The sequence below is a fragment of the Tamandua tetradactyla genome, chromosome 11, assembly GCF_023851605.1.
Source record: "Tamandua tetradactyla isolate mTamTet1 chromosome 11, mTamTet1.pri, whole genome shotgun sequence".
Classification (NCBI taxonomy): domain Eukaryota; kingdom Metazoa; phylum Chordata; class Mammalia; order Pilosa; family Myrmecophagidae; genus Tamandua; species Tamandua tetradactyla.
Genome location: NC_135337.1, coordinates 6,111,642 through 6,136,451, shown reverse-complemented (window position 1 = coordinate 6,136,451; position 24,810 = coordinate 6,111,642). Strand labels below are relative to the sequence as shown.

The 24,810-nt window shown below is 41.1% G+C and overlaps 1 long non-coding RNA gene across 3 annotated transcripts in view; it reads left to right on the top strand.

Moving 5' to 3' along the window:
- Positions 1-24,810, top strand: part of LOC143649811 (uncharacterized) — a 127,093-nt gene that overhangs the window by 17,515 nt on the left and 84,768 nt on the right. For all 3 annotated transcript variants that reach the window (XR_013159199.1, XR_013159198.1, XR_013159197.1), the window contains exons 2-4: positions 20,684-20,856; positions 22,651-22,827; positions 23,889-23,954. This is a non-coding gene — a long non-coding RNA (uncharacterized LOC143649811). The remainder of the gene's footprint in view (positions 1-20,683; positions 20,857-22,650; positions 22,828-23,888; positions 23,955-24,810) is intronic.

Sequence of the window (24,810 nt, the reverse complement as noted above, 5' to 3'; positions counted from 1 at the left end):
GACCTCAGTGACACAAGCACAATGAGGAAGTATAAGAGTTTGTTACTTACAAATTGGTCTTCAAGCTGATGAGGTTGACCAGATAGGGTTACCCCTTGGTAAAGAGGTGATGTGTACTTTGGGACAATCTTCTGTATTTAAGGGAACTGCAGGGTGGGGCATCTTACTTCTGTGGGGTTGTTTCCTACGGGGTCTTACAAATGACTTCGGCAGTAAGGGCCTTTGACTGACCTGGTTGTAGGCCAACCTACAGCCCAGCCTCCAGGGAAAAGCTTCCTATCTGTCCTGACTGGTGCTGGCCAGGCCTCCACAGCAGATAACTGATACTCTGCTTGTTCCCAGGTCAATTGGCCCCATGATGCCTAGGCTATGGCTAAGGCTGAAGAACTCGAACTAAGGAAATGTTAAATGCTACCCACAAGGCTTGGCTCAGATATTTAAATGAGTATTTAAGCATAACAGTGCCCAAGAAAATGCAAGGAGTTCACAGAGAAGGATTTGAAACCCAGTCCTTAGTCATCCACCCCAGGATGTAGGGCCTCACCATGAAAATAGGTCAAAGTTGTTACACAGTGTGGGAATGTTGGAGATAACTTGGGGCAGATTGTATATTATTTCTATTTATGTGGTAAGGGACTGTATGTTCTCTTAAAACCTTTCTGAATTGTGAAAGTCCACTTGAAGGGAGCAGATCCTACCCTTCCTCGCTAGTAAGAAATCCAAAGCCAGACTGTTATTTAGGACCATCTGGCTAGGAACTTATGGTATTGTTGCATTAGCGCTAACATTTCTTGGGAATTTGTGAGGAGTTGCTGAAGTGGTGTTAGCCTGCATAATCTGTTGCTATGCACCCAGTGCAGTGGTACCCAGGCCTGCCCCAGGGTAGGAGAGCATTAGGCACTACCAAGTATTATGGTACCATGTGGGTGTTATGTGGTGCGGCCTCCACTGTAGTCTGCAGTGGGAATCCCAGTGTGGCCAAGTGCATTGGTAGAAGCAAATGAAGCTCCCCAGGTGCAGGTATGGAGGCAGGCTTACCAGGGGCTGGAAAAAGGAGAAGTACACATATTGGGAGTCCAGCCCACAATAGATAACTAGGCTGCTTAAGCAAATACTGTGCAAATGGATGGCTTAAATATTGGAATTTAATAGCTCATGGTTTTGAAGCCAGGAGAAATTCTCAATCAAATCTTCATCAAGGTGATGCTTTCTTCCCCAAGGATAGTGGCCTTTGGGGGATTGGCTGCCTGCCATCCTTGGTCCTGGGCTACTCTGTCCCATGTCAATGCACATGGTGGCCTCTTCTGGCCTCTCAGTTCTCTTCCAAGTTCTGTTGAATTTCAGCTTCTTACTTCCTGTGGCTTTCTCTCCTATCTGTCTGAATTTTATTCCGCTTATAAAGTACTCCAATAACAGGGTTAAGCCTCATCCTGATTGAGGTGGGCCACAGCTTAACTGATGCAACCTTATCCCACAGACCTACTTCCCATGGGTTTACACCCACAGGAATGACTTAAATTTAAGAACATGTTTTTCTGGAGTTAGATATGGCTCCAAACCACCACAGCTAGGGAAGCTAATGTAAGTTGGGTTTTTCTTCAGGTGGTTAGCCAATATCTTCAGTGGTTGGGTAACAAGCCCCATGGCTGTGGGACCTGTGCCGCACCGGATGAAACAATTGTATTTATCCATGTGCAGTGGGCACCAGGAAAGAAGTGGAGGACTAAGTAAGTATTATTGGTGCCAGGTGCCAAGGTACTGCATTTTGAAATGTCCTACCTGGGAACAATTAAGCATTATGGAAAGGGACTGCACATGTTGTAGGGACATATGGGGCACTGCCTATCTGGGGAGTGGGGACAGCTAAATTGGCCACTAACTCAGGAAATAATCTCCTCTGAGTTTGGCTATAAGCCCAGCAAATTGTGTTGCCTGAGGAAATCAGCGCTGGTTTCAGCCCAGTGTACAAACAAATTTGGGCTATTTTGGGGAACTAGGACCTCAGTGGTGGTTTGAGGCAGCAGGACATTTGTGGCTGCCTGGGGTGGCCCCACTGGGGTGGGCATAGGAGTTGGTGTAGAGGTTGGCCCTGCTGTGGCATGGCTTCTGGAGGCCAACAGGAAAATTGAGACAAACCCTTCAGCACATTCCAGTTAAGGGACATTTCTCCTGTGAGATAAGAGAAGTTAATTTTGTTGGAGGCCATGGTCACATACAGGCACTGGAACACGCAACCCTCCCAGTCCCAGATTTTCTGCATAATAGCCAAGACTGTCTCACACACTGACTGGTGTTGAGAGGTTTTTCTTGCAATAGGGATTATAGCTACAGGGGTTGCATTTAAGACAAGTGGTTATCTCAGCTAGATGCCACTCTATAGTGTCATCTGCAGAATGCTTAAAGTGGGTATGGAATGAGGTAGCATCGCATGGGTCTGGGGTACGGGCAATGAGTAGGTGCTGCAATTTGAGGGAATTAGAATCCAGGTTTGCAGCAGCGTCAGAAGGGGATTGTTTTAGAGATGACACTGCAGCTGCCTCTGTTCCTGAAGGGGCTGAAGTTTCCCCTGGTGACCTTTGGATTGAGGGTTGTCATCTGAGAAGGTGGCCATCCAGGAGGAAATTGGGCGCTCTGATGTGTGGCATAAAGTTGTGAGGCCCTTTGAAATATTTCTCTGCAGCCTGTTCTGTGGCTTTGATTACAGAGGTTTATTAGCCTCTGTGGGTCTTCTAAGAGAGCATTCTGCCAAGGCTTGAATGGTGCCATTTGAGATGAGCATGAATGCTTTTACCCCTAGGTGGAGTAACACAGAAGTACATGTGTTTCCCTGAGCTAATGATAAATGTTTCTCCTACAGGCTTTTTTTTTTTTCAATAAAAAACAAAACAACAACAGCTTTATTCATATACCATCCTAAGTGTACAATCGATGGCTTTTGGTAAAATGGTATAGTTAGGTATTCACTCCCACAATCAATATGAGAACATTCTCACTTCTTCCAAAAAAAATCCCATGCCTCTTATATCCCCCTATTATTACATTTAGCTTTGGTATAGTGTCTTTGTTACAATTAATGAAAGAATAATAGAGTTAATGAAAGAATATTACGATAGCAATCAATGTCATTGGTAGTCCTTAGTTTGTATTCATTGTATTTTCCCATATACCACTTTATTATTTAATACCTTTTAATAGTGATGTATGTTTGTTCTAGTTCAACTAAGAACTTTCTTGTATTTGTATCATTAACCACCATCATTGTCCACTATAGGTTTCACTGCCTTTTACAGTCCCAGGTTTTATCCTTTATCTTTCTTTCTAGTAACATCCACGACTGTAGACTCCCCATTTGAACCATACTCACACTCAGCATTGTTAATTACAGTATAGAGCTACCATCACATAATATTATGTTACCCATTTATGAACATTTACAATCAACCTTTTAAAAAATTCTTTATTCCTTAAGCATCATTTGCCCAATTTCTACCCTTTTTCTATGTCTTGATAACCTGTGCTCTCAAATTTAACTCCCAGAGCTTGCTCATTATAAGTAGTTCATATTAGTGAGACCATACAATATTTGTTTCTGGCTTATTTTGCACAACATAATGTCCTCATCCGCATGGTTGCATGCATCAGGACTTCCTTCCTTCTTATAGCTGCATAATATTCTATTGTATGTATATGCCACAGATTGTTCATCCAGTCATCAGTTGATGGATATTTAGGCTGTTTCCATCTATTGGCAATCATGAATAATGCTGGCCATAAACACTGGTATGCCAATGTCTATTCATGTCGCTGCTTTCAGTTCTTGGGGACTGCTGGGGCATATGGCAGTTTTAAGCTTAGCTTCCTGAGGAGCTGCCAAACCACTTTCCAGAGCAGCTGCACCACTCTACATTCCCACGAACAGTGAATAAGTGCATTTCTCCAAGTCCTCTTCAGCACTTGTAGTTTTCTATTTTTTTGATAATGCCCATTCTAGTAGGTATGAAATGGTATCTCATTGTGGTTTTGATCTGCATTTTGCTAATAGCTAGCAACTTACTGGCTATTTACCATTCTTTATTAGTTTCATGTGCTTCATCTTTTCATATGCTTCTTAGCCATTTGTGTTTCTTCTTAGGAAAAACATCTATCCCTGACTTTTGCCCATTTTTAAATTGGGTTGTTTGTTTTTTGCTGTTGAGTGTCAGGATTTCTTTATATATTCTGGATAGTAAACCCTTATAGGAAATGTTGTTTATGAATGTTTTCTCCCATTGAGTAGACTGCTTTTTTTACTTTCTCGACAAAGTCCTTTGAAGCACAAAAGTATTTCATTTTGAAGAGATTCATTTATCTATTCCTTTTTTAATTGCTTGTGATTTGGGTGTAAAGTCTAAGAAACCACCTCCTATCACAAGGTCTTGAAGATATTTCCCTATATTTTCTTCTAAAAGTTTTATGGCCCTAGCTCTAATTATTAGGTCTTTGATCCTTTTGGAGTTAATTTTTATATAAGGTGTGAAATAGGACTCCTTTTTCATTCTTTTGGATATGGGTATCCAGTTCTCCCAGCATTACTTGTTGAAGAGGCTCTTCTGTCCTAGTTGACTGGACTTGGCCACCTTGTCAAAAATCAGTTGGCCACAGATGAGAAGGTCTGTTTCTGAACTCTCAATTTGACTCTGTTTTTCAATATATCAATCCTAATGCCAGTACCCTGCTGTTTTGACCACTGTAGCTTTGAAATATGCTTTGAAATCACGAGGTGTGAGACCTCCAGCTTCATTTTTCTTTCTCAAGATGTTTTTAGCTATTTGGGCACCTTGCCCTTCCAAATAAATGTATTGGTTTTCTATTTCTACAAAATAAGTTGTTGGGATTTTAATTTGTATTACATTGAATCTGTAAATCAATTTGGATAGAATTAACATATTAACTTTATTTAGTCTTCCAATCCATGAACACAGTATGTCCTTCCATCTATTTAGGTCTTTCTTGATTTCTTTTAGCAATGTTTTATAGTATTCTGCATATAGGTCCTTCATATCCTTGGTTCAGTTTATTCCTAAATATTTGATTCTTTTATTTGCTATTGTAAAGGAATTTTTTCCCCTTGATTTCCTTGTTAGATTGCTCCTTACAAGTGTATAGAAGCACTGCTGATTTCTATGTATTGATCTTGTATCCTGCCACTCTGCTGAACTTTTTATTAGCTCTAGCTGCTTTGTTGTAGTTATTGGGGACTTTCTTAATATCAGATCATGTCATTTGCAAACAGTGAAAGTTTTACTTCTTCCTTTCCAATTTGGATGCCTTTTATTTCTTTTTCTTGTCTAATTACTTTAGCTAGAGCTTCTAGTACAATGTTGAATAACAATGGTGACAGTGGGCATTCTTGCCTCATTTCAGATCTTAGAGGTAAGACTTTCAGTTGTTCCTCATTGAATTTGATGTTAGCTATAGGTTTTTTTTTTATTTTTTTTTATTTTTTTATTAATTAAAAAAATTAACTAACACAACAATAGAAATCAATCCATTCTACATATGCAATCAATAATTCTTAATATCATCACATAGGTGTATGGTCATCATTTCTCAGTACATATGCATCGATTTAGAGAAAGAAATAGCACGACAACAGAAAAAGAAATAAAGTGATAACACAGAGAGAAAACACTAATAAAAATAAAAAGTACAAAAATATATAAGAGAAAAAAAAACAAAAAAAACTATAGATCAGATGCAGCTTCATTCAGCGTTCCAAGATAATTACATTACAATTAGGCAGTATTGTGCTGACCATTTTTTTTTTTTAGACATCATACCATTCTACATATGCAATCAGTAATTCTTAACATCATCACATAGATGCATGATCATCGTTTCTTAGTACATTTGCATCGGTTTAGAAGAACTAGCAGTATAACAGAAAAAGATATAGAATGTTAATATAGAGAAAAAAATAAAAGTAATAATAATAAGAACAAAACAAACAAAACAAAACAAAACAAAAACCTATAGCTCGGATGCAGCTTCATTCAGTGTTTTAACATGATTACTTTACAATTAGGTATTATTGTACTGTCCATTTTTGAGTTTTTGTATCTAGTCCTATTGCACCGTCTGTATTCCATCAGCTCCGATTACCCATTATCTTATCCTGTTTCTAACTCCTGCTGAACTCTGTTACCAATGACATATTCCAAGTTTATTCTTGAGTGTCGATTCACATCATTGGGACCATACAGTATTTGTCTTTTAGCTTTTGGCTAGACTCACTCAGCATAATGTTTTCTAGGTCCATCCATGTTATTACATGCTTCATAAGTTTATCCTGTCTTAACGCTGCATAATATTCCATCGTATGTATATACCACAGTTTGTTTAGCCACTCGTCTGTTGATGGACATTTTGGCTGTTTCCATCTCTTTGCAATTGTAAATAACGCTGCTTATAGGTTTTTCATATATGTCTTTTATCATGAAGTTTTCTTCTATTCCTATCTTTTGAAGAGCTTTTTATCAAGAAAGGATATTGGATTTTGTCAAATGCCTTTTCCACGTCAATTGAGTTGATCATGTGGTTTTTCCCCTTCAATTTGTTAATGTGCTGTTTTACATTATGAGAAGGTCTCAGATGCTTTTTTGTGTTGAACCACCCTTGCATACCTGGGATAAAACCTACTTGGTCATGGTGTATAATTCTTTTAGTGTGCTGTTGGATTGAATTTGGAAGTATTTTGTTGAGGATTTTTGTATCTACTCCATTAGAGAAATTTATCTGAGATTTTCTTTTCTTGTAGTATCTTTGTCTTGCTTTGATATTAGGGTGATGTTGGATTCATAGAATGAGTTAGGTAGTGTTTCATACTCTTCAAGTTTTTGGAATAATTTGAGCAGGATTGGTATTATTCTTGGAATGCTTGCTAGAAATCACCAGTGAAGCCATCTGGTCTTGGCCTTTTATTTGTTGGGAGATTTTTGACAACCAATTCAATCTCTTTATTTGTGATTGGTTTGTGGAGGTCTTTTATTTCTTCTGAAGTCAGTGTAGATTGTTCATGTGTTTCTAGGAATTTGTCCATTTCATGTAGGCTGTATAATTTGTTGACATACATTTGCTTATACTATCCTCGTATGATCTCTGTTATTTCTGTAGGGTCAGTAGTAATGACCACATTTCTGATTTTATTTATTTGCATCTTCTCTATTTTTTTCTTTGTTAGTCTTGCTAAGGATTTGTCAGTTTTACTGATTTTTTTCAGAGAACCACTTCTGGTTTTGTTTATTTACCCTATTGTTTTTTATTCTGTTTCATTTATTTCTGCTCTAATCTTTGTTATTTCTTTCCTTCTGTTTGCTTTGAGATTAGTTTGCTGTCCTTTTTCCATTCTTCCAGGTATGCAGTTAAGTCTTTGATTTTAACTTTCCCTTCTTTTTAACTATAGGTAGTTAGGGCAATAAATTTCTTTCTCAGCACTGCTTTCACTGTATCCCATAAGTTTTGATGTGTTGTGTTCTCATTTTCATTTTCCCATGATATTTACTTATTTCTCTTTTAATTTCTTCTTTGACCCACTGATTGTTTAAGAGTGTGTTGTTTAATCTCCATAAATTTATGAATTTTCCCATCTTCAGCTTGATTGATTTACAGCCTCATTCCATTATGATCAGAGAAAGTGCTCTGTCTAGTTTCAGTATTTCTAAATTTGTTGATATCCATCCCCTACATGTTAATCTCAAGCCTTTCAGAGTCCACTGTGGGTTCATGCTGCATAGCAATATTAGACAAATTGGATTAAGGCTGGGACTCCCCAGAGACCAATATTATGTCATCAGAATTAGGTTTATGATGGTGGGAGGTTTGTCAGTTGTGGTGGTTTGAAGCTGAATTATCCCAGAAAAAAACACATTATTAAAGTTAATCTATATCTGTGTATGTAAACCCATTGTAAGTAGGATTTACAATGATGATGCTACTTCAGTTAAAGTGTAACCCACCTCATTCAGGATGTGACTTAATCTTTTTACTGAAATTCTTTATAAATGGCATGAATTAAAAGAGGGAGAAAGAAAGTCACAGAAATAAGAACCTGAAATAAATGGAACACAGAAGAGAAAGGAGAGACCAGCTGACAATGCCATGTGTGTTGCCATGTGACAGAGGAGCCAAAGATCACCAGGAACCAATCTTTGGGAAGGAAACATCGCTTTGCTAATGCCTTGGTTTGCGCATTTTTCCAGACGGTGCCTGTGAGAGAATAAATTCCCATTGTCTAAGGCAAACCATTTCGAAGTATTTCATGGAGCCCAGGAAACCAAAGTTAAACTGTGTAGTTTAAAGTATACTAAAATAGCAGACTTTAGACACTTGTATCATTGGGCGCATTTAGTGTGTAAGGTCTGAATTTCCCAGATTTGGTGGCATTTGGGGTTCAGCCCTTCTAATATGGCTTTCAAGCAAGCTCCAATGGCCCTGCAGTGCAATTTCTGACCAAAGCCATCTTGTTCAAGCAGATTGACATAGGATACAAGTAAGACAAGCTGCAAAGAGCATCTCAATTTTATACCTCAAGGCCTTTGTACTGATGCTCTCATATTGATTATGGAGACTGCTCTTTCAACATTTTATTAGTGGCTTCTTCCACTGTTTTCAGGGTCCATTCTTGTAATTGTACCTACAATTACAAGGTCTTTGCCTAATGCTACTGATGCCTAGTTTGAAAGATTCCTCTTACTTAGTGACCCAAACTGTGCCCTCCTTGGGACGTGAAGCAATGGCTTCAATTTTCTTTGGGGAATGGTAGGAGGGAGTTATTAGCCAGCTCTTAAAGCTGGTGAACACTGGGACTTCTGCCAGAAACTGCTAATCAAGCAGGTAAGTGTGGTCTAGTGAAAGCATTGTTGGTCAGCTGTTACCAGTGGGCTAGGCTGTCAATCACTCCTGGGTGGCCAGTAGATGTTAGAAGGTAAGACAATGAACATTTTGGGTGATGTAATAGTGGGAGAAAATGTATATGACATTGTCTCTGAGGGAGAAGTCTGTTCCTCCTGTAATTATAAGAATAAGGACCAGAGTGGGTTTAGCTCAATTGTGATGTGGAGAATAATAACCACACGGTCAGGAGTTGAGAAGTGTAGTTGGTTGGTATGGGTGTCCATGACTCACTTTGTAATTTTAGCAGAAGGAACTTTAAAAGGCCATTGTGGGGTGGGCCATGGTGGTTCAGCAGGCAGAGTGCTCGCCTGCCACGCCTAAGACCGGGTTCGATCCTGGTGCCTGCCCATGCCAAAAAAAAAAAAAGGCCATTGTGTGTTTAATCAGCCCCTGCGGCTTAGGGATGATAGGCAGGTGAAAGTTCCACAATGTTCCATGCTGCAGGATCCATTCTTGGGGGCTGAAGCTATAACATGGGAGGCTTGGTATGAGTCAGTGCTATTGGTTGGCTCAAAGGGAGTGAACAGAGCTGGCAGCAGTGAGAGAGATTTCCTCTCTGGGGGAGGCGTTCCTGGTTAGAGAAGTCAGGAGAAGACCGTAATGTGTCTGCACAAGTCACCACATGGCAGAGAGTACCAGCCACTGGGGGAAGAGCCCAAGAAAGTCAGTTACCACTGGCTGAAAGGGCTGTCGCCTTGGGACAGTGTAGGGTGTTGGGCTACTACCCAGTTTTTGGTAATGGCACATTTTCAGTTGAGTAATACCCATTTAGCTGGGGCCAGGGTAAGAGGATCGCCTTGGCGCTTTGTGTACTTGTGTGGTGGGCGTAACCCCAGGGCTGGAAGCTGCACAGACTCCCTAAGGACTGAGGAATGTGGGCTTTTTGTGGGCCTGAAAAGCCGGGAAGGGGAAAGCGCAGAAGTCCTGTAAGGTGTGGAGGCTGTAGCTGGGGTGCGGCCTGCGGGAGGTTGAGTGTCTGGGGCTTGTGGTTGGGCGGGAAGGTTGGGCTCAGTCTGAAGGCTGGAGTGAGAGGGACTTGATTGTGGACTGCTTCCTCTGCAGTGAAGTTGAAAACAGCTTCAGGTGTATTATCCTGCGATCGGGTGGAGAAATGATTCCCAAGCAGGGTGATGGAGCCTCTGTGAGCTTAGCCTAGATTGGGTCTCCACATATGGACCACCCTTTGATTTTAAAAGTCACACATCCATTGACCTGACCACTCTGCTAAGTGACTGGCTGAGGCCCAAGGGTCCTTAAAGATGTGAGCCTGAGTGCAATGGTTAAGCAGCGTCTACTGGTGGTGGGTTTTAGCACACACCAGAGAAGGGAGTTGAAAGGGGATATAGTGGGTGTAATGATACCTGTTTCTGAGAGGTTCTCTATTACTGGTTTGAGCCCTTCTGACCCCTTGTGTAAGCAGTATTGTGGATTGCTAATTACCTTTACTGGCTGAGACAGAGGTACTGGTTCTCACCAGGAAGGCAAGGAACTTGGGCTTGCTCCACATGGAGTGCCCAGACATCCATATCTATGACGGGGCATAAAAGGGAGAGAGGGGCCAGCACCACAGGTAGATTCTTTAGCAATATGGTGTCTACACGTAGCCTTAAGGATGATGTGCCCACTGGTTATTGGTGATACTGAAATTTCCTGCAAGGGGAAGGGGCAACTGGCCTTGAAACATTCTGGATTTCTGGATCCAGGAATGACTATTAATTGGCCCTTGTAAGGCTAGTAAGTGTTGCTGATCATTCTTGTCCCAGTGAATTGTTAGAGATGTGTAGGGATGATTGTCCCCTGATAGAGGGCCAAGGGCTGGCGAACCACCAAGTTCCTAGGGCAGGGGTTGGGGAGGCATTCCCAGAGCTTGGGAAAGGGTTTGAGGGAAGTTCCATGGAGGGTCCCCATGAACGGCATTGCTAGAAATGCTATGGTTATCCTGGAGGTTATTCTTGCACATTACAGAGATATCCCCTTTTTAGTTTATGGTGTATTGGAGTAGTTAGAAGGAAGTACCTGAACTGTAGAGCTGTGTTCCAACAGCCATGTTTCTTGAAGGTGATTGTATAATGATATAGCTTTTGCAGTGTGACTGTGTGCTTGTGAAAACTTTGTGTTTGATGCTCTTTATAATAAGGTATGGACAGATGAGTAACAAATATGGATAAAAATAACCAAATAATAAGGGGCAACAGAGGTTAAAATAAATTGGGTAGATGGAAACACTAGTAGTCAATGAGGGGGGGGTGAGGGGTAGGGTATGTATGAGTATTTTCCTTTTTTATTTCTTTTTCTTGAAATGATGCAGATGTTCAAAAAAATGATCATGGTGATAAATAATAACTATGTGATGATATTGCGAGCCATTGATTATATTATACCATGTATGGAATGTTTGTATGTTTCTATGTTATTTTATTAATAAAAACATTTTAAAAAAAAGAAATGCTATGGCTATTCTGTCTTCCCTGTGGGGGTCCAGACCCTTAGAATCTACTCCTCCCTCTAAATATCTGTTTTCAATTCTTTTGGCTATGTACCTAAAAGTGGAATTTCCAGGGCATATAGCAATTCTACATTTAACTTTCTGGTGAACTTTCAAACTTTTCTGCAGTGGCTGAACTATTTTACACTCACCAACAATGTTCAAGGATTCTTATATCTCCACATTCTTGCCAACAGTTGTTATCTTTCACTTAAAAAAATTAGCCATTTCAGTGGCTGTGAAGTGGTATCTCACTGTGGTTTTGATTTGCATTTCCCTAATGGCTAATTATAGTAAGTATCTTTTTCCAAAGAAAATATATATTGGTCATTTATATATTTTCTTTGGAAAAATGTCTATTCAAATCCTTTTCTATTTTATAATTGGATTGTTTGTCTTTTTGTCGTCGAGTTATAGGCTAAACTTGTTCTTTTCTTTTTTAAATTAGGGAAGTTGTAAGTTTACAGAACAATCAAATACAGGATTCCCATATACACCCTGTTATTAACACCTTGCATTGGTGTGGTGTGTTTGTTATGATTGATGAAAGCACATTTTTATAATTGTAATGTTACAGTCTACGGTTTAACTTAGAGCTCGCTGTTTGTGTTATGAAGTACCATGAACTGTTTTAAACATTTTTTATTCTAGTACCATATATACAACCTAACACTTTCCCTTTTAATTACATTCAAATATACAATTCAGTCTATTAATTGTATTTGCAATGTTGTGCTACCATCACCCCTGAGTTACGGAGCTTCCGGCAGAGGGCCTCCCCTTCTGTGCGATCCCTTTGTCCTGAAGCCAGGGGCCTGGACTTTATTCCCAGTCATGGTCATGTCTGTGTGGCGGTGAGCGATAAAAGGCATTAACCATCACCACCCCAGTCCTCCAAACACTTTCCTTTTAGAAATGGCTGGTTTCTGGCAGAGCGTCTTCCCTCTTCCTGCCTGATAGTGATGAGTGGTCAAAATGTCATGCCCAGCCACAGCATCAGTATGTCCTAGGTTTGGTTGGACTGTGTGGACAGTGTCTATGAACTGGGGTAAGATGGCCTTGTAAGCTGAGGGGCCTCCCTGGAGGAAAAGCTCCTTGGCTTTTGCTCCTAAGTCATCTTGTTGGTTTGAAATTGTGGCTGGACGGGTAGGAGAGTGATGCTTGGGAAAGTAATAGATCCATTGCATCATGCAACTTCTCTTCTTTTTTGGGGGGCTTTTGATTGTTCTTAAACATAACTTTATTATAAATATAATACACATTATACAACATTTAGAAATAAATAGATCTTAAAAATGAAGAAAAAAATTATACCACACCCCAGAAATACTTTCAAGATTTAGGTGGCTATCATTCCATTATGTTCTTTCACATTCTTTCTCTTTCTCATATATCTTGAATATTTTTTCATTCTCTTTTTTAAAAAAAAATTTATTGACACATCTTCCCATACATGCATTCTATATATGGTGTACAATCAATGGCTGACAATATCATCCCATGGTTGTGTATTCATCACCATGATCATTTTTTAGAACATTTGCATCATTCAAGAAAAAGTAAAAAAAAAAAAAAGAAAAAAGAAAAACTCATACATTCCATACCCCTTGCCCTAACTTTCATTGACCACTAATATTTCCATCTACCAAATTTATTTTACTCCTTATCCCCCTTATTATTTATTTTTTATCCATATTTTTTTTACTCATCTGTCCATACCCTGGTAAAAGAAGCATCAAACACAAGGTTTTCTAAATCACCATCACATTGTAAAAATTATATCTTTATACAATTGTCTTCAAGAATCAAGGCTACCGGGACACAGCTCAACAGTTTCAGGTACTTTCCTCCAATCCTTCCAATATACCATAAACTAAAAATGGATATCCATATAATGCATAAGAACACTCTTCAGGATAACCTCTCAGCTCTGTTGAAATCTCTCAGCCACTGACACTTTATTTTGACTCATTTCTCTCTCCCCGCTTTTGGTCAAGAAGATTTTTTTCAATCCCATGATGCCAGGTCCTGGCTCATTCTGGGATTTTTGTCCCATGTTGCCAGGAAAGTTTACACCCAACCCCATGCGGTCTTAAGGAGGAGAAACTGAGCGTCTTCTGATGTTTTCCATTCTCCCTGAGCCCTGCTCGATTGCTGCTATGGAGTGGTGAGCTTTCCACCAGGCTGCAAAGACCCGTGTGAGGAGCGGCAAAGCCTCCCTCATATCACTCTTCTCTACAACTTTGTTGTTCTTAAATCTAACCCTGTACCCTCCCATTTTCAAGGGTGCCCTAAGGTAGGGAATAGCAAAGGGGGTCCTCTGTGTGTTCGTAGAGGAACTGGGCTCTGAGCACCTTGGGGTTCTTTAATAGATTATTATCTTAGGGACTTTGGCTAGCCCCACCAACTGGCACATTTCAGCAGCCACAAGCAATAATTCAGACCCTGTGCCAAACACCTGTATTAGCCAATCTGCCTCCTTTCTCCCTTTGAGAAGTTTGAGAAGTTGCTTAAACTTCTCTAAGAAGTTTGCATTTCCTCTGCAGTATAGTTGTGTTTTGGTTTTGCACTCTTTCTGTACATCCCTCAAGATCTCATTTGATGCATTTGATGGCGCCCAGAAAAACCTGAGGTTTGGGATGGAAGGATGTCTCTGCCCTCACCCATAGGCTGCCACTCAAGCCTGTCCCTGTTGACTTGATGCTGGTTTGGGTCAGCATCCACTAAAACGAGGATGGCCAGGATTGCCCAAGTGGCACCCAGACCGCGATATCACAGGACAAGGGCTTTGGCATGCTCTAGGCAGCTGCATCTGGCCATGCCCAAGCCATTTGGGCTGGTATCTTATAGTCACAGAGGAGATTTACTATTTCCTTCAGTGATTTCAGCAGTGTCAGCCGCATTTTGCAAATAGCCATTTTGCAGTCCTCACCAGGGATGTTTCCTGGTACTGCTGTGGATGGGGGAATGAAGAGGAACTGCACAAGGGATGCAGCAACAGAGGAGGTGCTTGCCTTGGCAGCATTTACTCTTGCGGGGTGCCATGGTGAACTGTGGTAAAGTTACCCCCGTCACAGGCTATGGATGGGCTAATTTGGACCTATTCCCTGACATCACTCACCCATTAGGGAGTTCAGCACTTGACAACTTTTTCCAGTCCCAGTTGCAAAATAGAGCTCATTACCCCAAGTCTTGGTTGATGAAATGGGAATAGAGCTTCACCCTCTTGGTCCCACAAGCTCAAGTCTTCCAGCCCACATCAAGGCTTCCATAAGTTAATAGCCAGTACAGTCTCGAACACTACTGAGACCCTGGGTCACTGGAGTGGTCTATCTGGTTTGAGCAGCGACGTGACCTTGAATAGTGGCCTGCTGTACTGGGTCCTCACTCTGGGAAGGGCAGCCAAGACACTATTCAAGGCTGTTAGGGGAGACACACACCTTACACTGGAGCTTGCTCTTTGTGCTGCCTACAGCTGCGGCTATTTAAGGAGATTCTCCAAGACAACATCTGGCAGCCACAATGCAAAACAGCACAATTGAATGCTAGCAAGGAGTAGTACTGTCCCAGAGAGATTGGGCTAACTTGTACACAAAGAAGCAGTGATCCAACATTGGGAGAATGTCCAAGCCGTGATCCTGTTGACCAAGCCAATTGTCTTCTCAACTGTGTCGGATGTTTGTGACCAAAATGGTTTGCCTAAGCTCCAGAGGGAGGAGGCCTCTGGTGGGCTTAGGGGTGGGTGGGAGGCTTCCAAAGGGTTCCTTCGTGGAAATTTTCCTAGCCCCATGGGAGTGAATTGCAGTGGTGGCTTCAATGACACAATCACAGTAAGAAAGTATAAGATTCTGTTTCTTCCTGGTCCTCAAGTCGGGGAGGGCAACAGAGAGGGGCAGAGAGCTGTCCTCCATTCCAGGCCTTGGTAAAGGGGTAAGGTGGGCTTGGGGATGCAGTCTCTTCTATTTAAGGGATGCTCAGGATGGGATGCCTTACTTTCACATTTTTTTTTTTTTTCCTATGGAATCTTTCAAATGGTTTTGACAGTAAGGTCTGTTAACTAACTTGGCTGTAGGCTAAGGTTAATGCCCAGCCTTCAGGGAGAGGCTGCCTATTTTTCCTGACTAGTACTGGCCAATCCTAGGTAGCAAATAACGGATATTCTGCTTGCTCCCAGGACACGGCTCTGGCAAACTAAGAGTTTTTGGTACTGGAAAACGTTGTGCTGCTATTACAAATACCTGAATGTATGGACTTGGCTCTGGAATTGGTTAATAGGTATAGGCTGGAAGGATGTTTATGCACTTGATGAGAAAAAGCCTAGATTGGTTTGAAGAGACTGTCAGTAGAAATGTGAATATTAAAGGTGTTTTTTTTTCTGAGAGCTGTGAAATAAGTGAAAGCTGTAGAAAAAGTTTCCGCCATCTTAAAGAATGCATATATTGTTAGAAACAGAATGTTGATAGAAATATGGACATTAAAGGAGCTTTTAGTGAGATCTTGGAAGGAAATGATGAGTGTGTTATTGGAAACTGAAGGCAAGGTGATCTTTGTTTTAAAGTAGCAGAGAATGCGATAAAATTGTGCTTTGATGTCCGATGAAAGGCAGGATTTGAAAGCTATGAATTGGATATTTTCAAGCTACGAGTGGAAGGGATGGCCTGGTTTCTTCTTGGTGCTTATAGTAAAATGTGAGAGGAGAGAGATAAAATTAGGACTGAACCCTTAAGCATAAAGGAAGCAGCCATTATGATTTGGAAAATTCTCAGCCTACCCAGGTAGTGTGCTCTGAGCCTAGGTTCAGACACTGCTTTAAACAGGGCCTTCTCTGAAGATGAGTCCCCAGAGAACAGGGAACCATGCAAGGATTTGGCCGAACAGCTGTTGATAAGGAGAGTAAGCATATGACTCATGGATCTAGTCAGCCATCTCAGAGAAAGTCAGAATTGGAATTGCAATGATTAAGGAAGGATTTGTGGAAGATCCTTTTTCTGATGGCTTGGACCCCCTTTGAGTAGCATAGCATGCAAAACTAACAAGGTGTTTGAAAATTTTGTGTGCACAGAAACACTTTAGTCCAGTCTGAAAGGGACAGAATGGGATAAAATGAAATAAAAATGACTTCAAAAGGAAAGAACTATTTCTCTTGGAGAAAGTGAAGCTTATGCCCTGATGTTTGTGGAGCGCATGGCTGTTGCCCAAGTGCTTGGAAAGCATGCTCCAGCAAAGTATCAATCCACAGGACCTTACAAGATGGTTTTATTAGTTAAAGTGTGGCCAAATTGAATCAGGATTGTCACACCTGTCTGACTGGAGGCCTTAAAAAGAGAGGAAATTCTGATGTAGTCAGTAGAAGCCAGAAGCCAGAGGGGAGAGAGAGATCACCCTGTGACACCAGAATGCTACAGATTCTGTGTAAAACCATGGACTTGCTGACATCTTGACTTCTAGCCTTCAAAACTGTAAAATAATAAATACCAGTTGTTTAAGCCAACCCATTGTGTTGTATTTGTCATAGCAGCTCTGGGAAACTAAGACAGGAAGGGAGTAATAAACATTAACATTAATGAAATACGCATTATTCATTAAACAAATGAAACAGAGAATAGCAAAGCAATAGAGAAAATCTATAAAACCAAAAGTCGGTTCTTTAAAAAGAGCAACAAAATTGACAAACCTTTATCTGGACTGATCAAGAAAGAAAGAGAGACAGATTTCTTAAATTAGAACTGAAAGAGAAGACATGACTGTCAACCTTACAGAAATAGAAAAGAGTAAAAGAGAATATTGTTTCTATGCCAACAAATCTGATAAACTAGATAAAATAGAAAAATTCCTAGAATTAATTAAGGGTGAAACCCACATGATTATCTCAATAGATGCTGAAAAAGCATTTGAAAATTTGCCACCCTTTCATGATATCATAAAGAATAATATACTTATGATAATAATAATAAATTTAACAAGTACAGGTCTTGTTCACTGCAAACTATGAAACATTGCTGAAAGATATTAAATAAGAACTAAATAAATGGAAACACATCCCATGCTAATGGATCAGAAAACTTAATTTTCAGATGGCAACAGTATTCATACTCCCCAAACTGATCTACAGATACAGCACAACCTCTATCACAGTCTCAGCTGGTTTTTTTTTTTTTGCTGAAACTGATAAATGGATCCTAAAATTGCTATGGAAATGCAAAAGAGCTCTGCTATGGGTTTAATTGTGCTCCCTTCAAAACCATATTCAGGCCCTAGCCTTCAATCTTGTGAATGTAAACTTGTTTGTACATAGGACCTTTGAAGATATTATTAGCTAAATTGAGGCTAAACTGAATTGGGGTTGGCTTTAATCCAACATGACTGGTGTTCTTATAAGGAAAAGAAATTTAGATATAGACAGAGATCAAGAGATGGAGATGGAGAGAAAGAAAGAGAAAGGGAGAGAGATGACTATGTGACAGAGGCAGGGTTTGAGTTAAGCTGCCACAAGCCAAGAAATACCATGGATTGCTGGCTACCCGACAAAAGTTAGGGACGAGGAATGGAATGGATTCTCCTCTTTATTAGGAAGCATGGCTCTGCTAGATTGGACCTCTAGCCTCCAGAATCATGAGACAATAAATTTCTGTTGTTCAAGCCAACCAGTCTATGGTAGTTTGCTACAGCAGTTCTGGAAAATGAAGACAACCCAGAATACCCAAAACAATCTTGAAAAAGAAGAACAAAGTTGGAGAAGTGAAATTTCATGATATTACATGTTATGTAAAGCTATAGTAACCAAGACAGTGTGACACAAGTTAAGACATATATATGTATATATATGTATATATATATACATATATAAATCAATGGAATAGAGCTAAGAGTCCAGAAATGAACCCTTACATTTTTGGTCAACTGATTTGCAACAAAGGTGCAAAATTTCAATGGGAGAGACCAGTTTTTTCAACAAATGAATATCTGGATAGACAAATGTAAAAAAAATTTGAATTTGCCTCATACCATATACAAAAATTAATGCAAAATGGATCACAGACATAAATGTAAGAGCTAAAAATACAAATCTTTTGGAAGAAAGTGCAGCAGGAAATATTTGTGATCATTAGGTAGGCTACAAAATCACAAGCTAAAAAAGAAAAATTATAAATTTGGACTTCATCAAAATTAAAAACTTCTATGCTGCAAGTGAAACCATCAAGAAACTGAAAAGATAACTAAGGATGGGAGAAAATATTTGAAAATTATATATCTGATAAGGGACTCATATACAGAATATATACAGAACATTTACAATTCAACAATAACAAGACAAGCCAATTTAAAAATGGTCACAGGATTTGAATAGACATTTTTCCAAAGAAAGTATGAAAGTGGCTAACAAACACATGAAAAGATGCTCAAAATCATTAGTCATTGGGTATAAATGTAAATATAATCAAAATGAGATTCCATTTATATCCTCAAGAATGGCTAAAATACAAAAGACAGATGATAGTAAGTGTTGGTGAAGGTGGAGAAATTGGAACACACATACATACCTAAATACCTACTGGGGAATGTAAAATGGTGCACCCACCTTGGAAAACAGATGGGTAGTTCCCTCAAAAAAGTTAAACATGGTTACCATAAGGCCAAGTGTCATGGTCAGGTTCTGGTATCACCTTGGCAAGGTGGTGGTGCTCGTTTGTCTGGTTGGGCAAGCACTGGCCTGTCTGTTGCGGTGAGGACATTTCATGGACTTAAATCATGATTACATCAACTGCATCCACAGCTGCTTACATTTGTAATCAGCTAAGGGGAGTGTCTTCTGCAATGAGTGATGCTTAATTTAATCACCAGAAGGCTTTTAAGGAGGATTTGGAAGAGACAGTTTCTCTTCCTGCTTTAGCCGGTGAGCTTCTCCCATGGAGTTCATCCAGACCCCTCATTGGAGTCGTCGACTTTATAGCCTGCCCTACGGATTTTGAACTCTTTCATTCCTATGGTTGTCCAGCATTCTCTCCTGAGAGTCCACTGTGAACTCTCATCATAGCTAACAGTTTGCATCCTGCCCTATGGACCTTGGACTCTATGTTCCCACAGTTACACGAGACACTTTTATACATTTTATGTCTATGGATATTTCCTGCTGATTCTGTTTCTCTAGAGAACCCTAACTGATACACCAAGCAAGTCTACTCCTAGGTATATATCCAAGTGAATTAAAAGTATATTTCCATACATATATATATATATAAATGTTCATAGCATCATTATTCACAATAGCCCAAATGTGGCAACAATCCAAAAGTCCATCAACTTTAATTTATCAAAAAGGATAAATTAAATGTGGTATATCCATACAATGGAATATTATTTGATGATGATAAGAAATTAGGTACCTATACATGCTACAATAGGGATGGACTTTGAAAATATGCTAAGTGAAAGAAGTTAGTCTCAAAAGGCCATACGTTATCAGATTCCATTTATGTGAGATGTCCAGACTAGGCAAATCCATAGAGACAAAAGGTAGATTAGTGGTTATAAGGGACTGAAGGGAAGAGGAAATTGAACTGACTGCTAATGGGTGTAGGGTTTCTTTTGAGGTGATGAAAATGTTCTTGATTTAGTTATGGTGATAGTTGCACAACTTTGTGAATATATTATAAACCACTGAATTGTGTGCTTTAAAAGCATGGATTGAACAATTTTTTGGGGGGGTTGGAGGTGGGGTGCATGGGCCAAGAATCAAACCTGAGCCTCCAAAAAGCAGGCAAGAATTTTACCACTGAACTACCTGTGTACCTTATATTGAATTTTAGTGTATGTAAATTATCTCTGTCAAGCTGTTATTAAAAGATAATCAGGACAAATCCATATTGAAATGTACCCATCATATGTGAGGTCTTGGCAAGCCACTTCTTCTCCTAAAGTGACAGACGAGCTGGTGCTTTCCCGTGTCACCACATTCATGATCCAGGTTGAGTCTGTCAACCACTCCATTTTTTCTCCCACAATTCCACATTAACACAATTTAACACATTTCAAGATAAAGGAAGACAAGTGTTACAACCAAAACCACCACCACAAATACTGCTTTTCTTCTCCTATAGTCTTTTTTTCCCAATATGGGTGTAAGTCTCCTGACTGGAAGCCATGAGCTGGCTCTATCTTACTGCTACAGCTCCAGGGCCTAGCACAGGGCTGGCACACGGAAGGGACTGAACAAAGATTTATTGAATGAAAAGAAAATATCCACAGAAGGCCTTTTTTTCTATCTAGACCTGGGTTCCTCAACCTCTGCGCTATTGAGCCAGCCTGTATCTGGCCGTGGGAGCCAAAGGCTGTGGACCTCTAAATCCATCAGCAGCCATGACACCACTGTGGGAGAAGGTCAGTCAGCAGAAGAAAATGAGGCAGCAGGCAGAGAAAAGGAGAAGGTGACCCGGTAGCAGGTGAGTCCAGCTATATCCTTGTTCTTTCTAGGTCTGTTCTTAGATCTTCCTTTGGTTACATGATCCCAGCATCCTTCCAATAAAACCTTTCCACTTTGGCCAAGCCTAGTTTCAGCTGGGTTTCTGTCACGTACTATCACAGGTTTAGGAAAATACATATGTGTCTTGACTGAAGCTTGCCTTTACATAATCATGTCTCAACCTGCAGATTTAAATACCAAGGTGCTGCTGAGTTTCTAAATAGAAAAGCAGACAAATAAGTGAGCATCCTGAAAGCACTCATTCATTTACTCACTTCATTCGTTCCTTCATTTATTCATTCATTCAGCCAATGGCTATTGAGTGCCTCCTGGGTGCTAGGCCTGCTCTAATCCCTGGTTTCATAGATGGGAAAAACTTTCATGATACCTGCCCACATAAGTTTATATTCTGGTGGAGGGGCAGGCATTAAATTAAATAAGTCAACATATCGTTATATAGTTATAAATTCTAACTAAGGTTCTGAAAGAAAGGAATAGGATACTATGAGAGAATAATTGTGTGAGCTGAGTTTAGAGTAGATGTCACCAAGGCCTCTCTGAAGAAAGGACACTTAATCTAAGACCTGAAAATGGGAAAGAACTCAGCCTGGAGAAGCAGAGATGTGTGTTTCAGGTAGAGGGAACAGCACATTCAAAGCCGTGGTAGGGAAAATGGTAATAAAAACACATGGTGCTTACTATATGCTAAACTCTCTTGTAATGAATACTCTTTCAGAATTGGAAACTGAGGCACAGAGAGGTAGAGTAACCTGCCCAAGGTCACACAGCTAATAAGAGGTGGAGCTGTGATTCACATCTCGGAGAAGGCCATGGTGGCTGGAGTTGATGGGTTAGAACAAAAATGGCAGGCAGTTAGGCTAGAATAGCATGGAGAGCCACATCCAGACTTGCAGGCCATGGAAAGGAGTTTGAATTCTATTCTACCTGCCATGAGAAGCTATCAAAAAGATTGAAGCAGGAAGGTACATGCTTTAGTTTACATTTTAAAAAGCTGGTGATAAATTTATTTTTTAAATGAAATTATTATATTCTGTGTTATAAAACTGATAAATGCTCATTTGGAAAGTACAGAAAAGCACCAAGAAGAAAATAAAATAATCTAATCCCAACTCCCAGACTATTAATAGTCACTGTTAACATTTTGTTATATAGTTTCCCAACCATCGATAAGTACTTTTATTATAACTTACTGAACCTATTGTTTTGTCAAACAACTCTTAACAAAAATGCAGTATCACAAGGAACTTTTGTTCTAAGGTTTTGCAGGAAGAAATAGATATTGGCAGAGAACACAAGCTCCTTGTGTTTCAGAGAATTATCCCAGTAGGAAGATGGGCCATGTCTGGGGTATGGGTTTAGATTGTCATACTACAAGGTTCCTTTTGAGTCACGTGTGAGCTTTCTGATGATTCCAATTTCTCTGAATTCTCCAAGGAACAGACTAGAGCCAGCTCCTCTCCTTCTCTGTAGTCGTAGCTATAAACAGCAGCTAACCTGTGCAACTCATAATATGGAGAGATTGTCCTTACGTGCTGTTCCATTGGCCTCTCTCATCTCATTTTCCCGTCCCCATCACTGCGTCATAAATCTGGACTGAGTGGATGGACAGGATGTCTGCCTCAGTCTACCCGACCTGTAAACAAATGCAGTAGACTGCCAGTTATGTGTCAGACGTTATGAGAAGTGCTTTTCTACATGCACGTTCTAACTGACCCCACCAAAGTTACTCTGGGATTACTATTTTTTTTTTTAGGTGCATGATCTGGGAATCGAACCTGGGTCTCCTACATGGAAGGCAAGCATTCTACCACTGAACCACCCATGCACCCTGGGATTACTTTTAATGATGAGAAAACTGAAGCTCAGAAGAGAAACGACATCAGGAAGCGGCAGAGCCAGCTGTAGTTAAGTGTGTCAGACTCCAAATTCCGTATGTCTAATTGCTTCTTTATACCGCCTGTATTCCCTCAAACCCTCTAACATTGGTCTGTTTTATCATACTTTCCATCTGACCCTAGGATTGGGCTGGGCTGAGGTATGACCATGGATTATGGGTGAGGCTGACCTGTCCTTGAGCTCTGGCTATTGAAGCTGTATGAACAATGAGAAAGTGTGCAGAGGGTAAATAGCCAAATGCCCAGAAACCAAGCTGAAGAACTATCACACAGATGCACCAAGGAGAGAAATGTGGTTTGGGGAAAGCAGGACCACCCAGTGTTTTAAGATCAGGGTGGGCAGGCCTGAATTCTCACTCACCCATCAGGGCCTCTGTCATCATGTTGGAATAACTTCCCCAAAGCTGACTGGGAAAATCCCCAGGATGCCAGGCCATCAGGCAGCCTTCCCGGGAAAGCAGACCCTGCTGCTGCCCTCTCCCTCCCTCATGGAAAAGTACAGGCAGCACTGGTGTCCCTACTGCCCCATACTCCACCCTCACTACTCCCTAGCTCCCCAGATGCCCGCCAAGCCTTTAGGCAAATACCTGGCTGCCCTCTGGACTCACCAATTGTGAGTGCCGACTGGGTTTGTCCTTGCTCCAGGGCTGGAGGAAAATCGTTTCCCAAAAAAGACAGTTTAAAAAAAAATGTGGAAAATATCCACAACCAAAGTGTCTGCACAGGGTGGGGGTGGGAAGTCTTCTGGACGGGCTTGCAGCCGGAAGTTCCGCAGTCCTCTTGCAAAGAGGCAGGGAAGGAATGTGAAACCCTAGCACCCGGCGGAGAAGTGCACAGTGTGTCTTTTACCTTTGCCTGCTCTGGGCAGTGGTCAGGGATGGGATCCTGCTGGGAAATCACAGCTGCCTGTAGGCTGTGGAGGCACCGTAGTTCAGCTGAGGGATGACCAGGCTACCTCATGCCACCCCCACCACCCAGGAGCTCCTAGCAGATTTGGGATGCCATCTATTTCCTCATGGACATTGGGCCCTCCCAGACCTCCGGGGTCTAACCTACTCTCTGTCGTTTCTCTCCCTTCCTATCTTTCTTTATCTAGTGATCCATAGGTTTGCACATGAACTCATTTGACTCTTGCAGAAAATGAGGAGGTGAGGTACGTAAGGTAGGTATTATGGGGAGGAAACTAAGGCTCAGGGAGGAGGGTAGTCTGCCCGGGGTTACACAGACCTCAGCCCTTTGTGATTCTAGTTTCCCTATTGCTGGACGATGGCGTGTCCCCACCACCCTGCCTCTTAGATGCTCCATGGGGCCCTGCTGCTGTCTTAGAAGCAGGGAGTGCTGGGGACTGAACGACGGTCAGGAGTCAGGAGAGCTGACATTCTGGGCACCATGGCTGTCCCGTGGTTGGCACAGTGATCGTGTGAAAGAATGAATGTGTGATTTGGGGCAAGTCCTTTCACCTCTCTATGCTCAGTTTCCTCATCTGTGCAACGTGAGTGTTTAGTTAGATAACTTCTGAGGTCTGAGCCTGGTTCCCGTCCAATGTTCTGAGAGTCTGTAATTCTTATTAAATCCAAACTTCCTAGCCCCGGCCAATGAAGCCAATGAAATCTCCAGCCCGTCACCCACATTTCCCATCAATCCCCGGCACAGACCCTGCTGTGACATTTCCTGAGGTCTAAAAAGGGTCTAAAAAGCCCATAGCCTGCTTCTGCCTCTGGACCTCCACGCAGAGCCCAGGCTGGGGTGCCCACCTAGACACTTTAGAAACTCTTTGAACCCCTGCATGGCCCAGCCCTGGGAGGGTGGATTGAGGCTGGGGTTTGTATGAGAGAGTGAACGGTATGGGTGAAAGCTGAGTGTATAAGAAAATTGGCATCTCCGTGTTGAGGGTAGGAGTGTGAGGCATTCAGGATGGGGTGTTGGGGGAACACCTGAGGAACAGTGGGGCAGTGGGTGTGAGGTATTTTGTCCAGGGCATGGGAAAGTGCTGGAATTCCATTCCACTGGTCAAATGT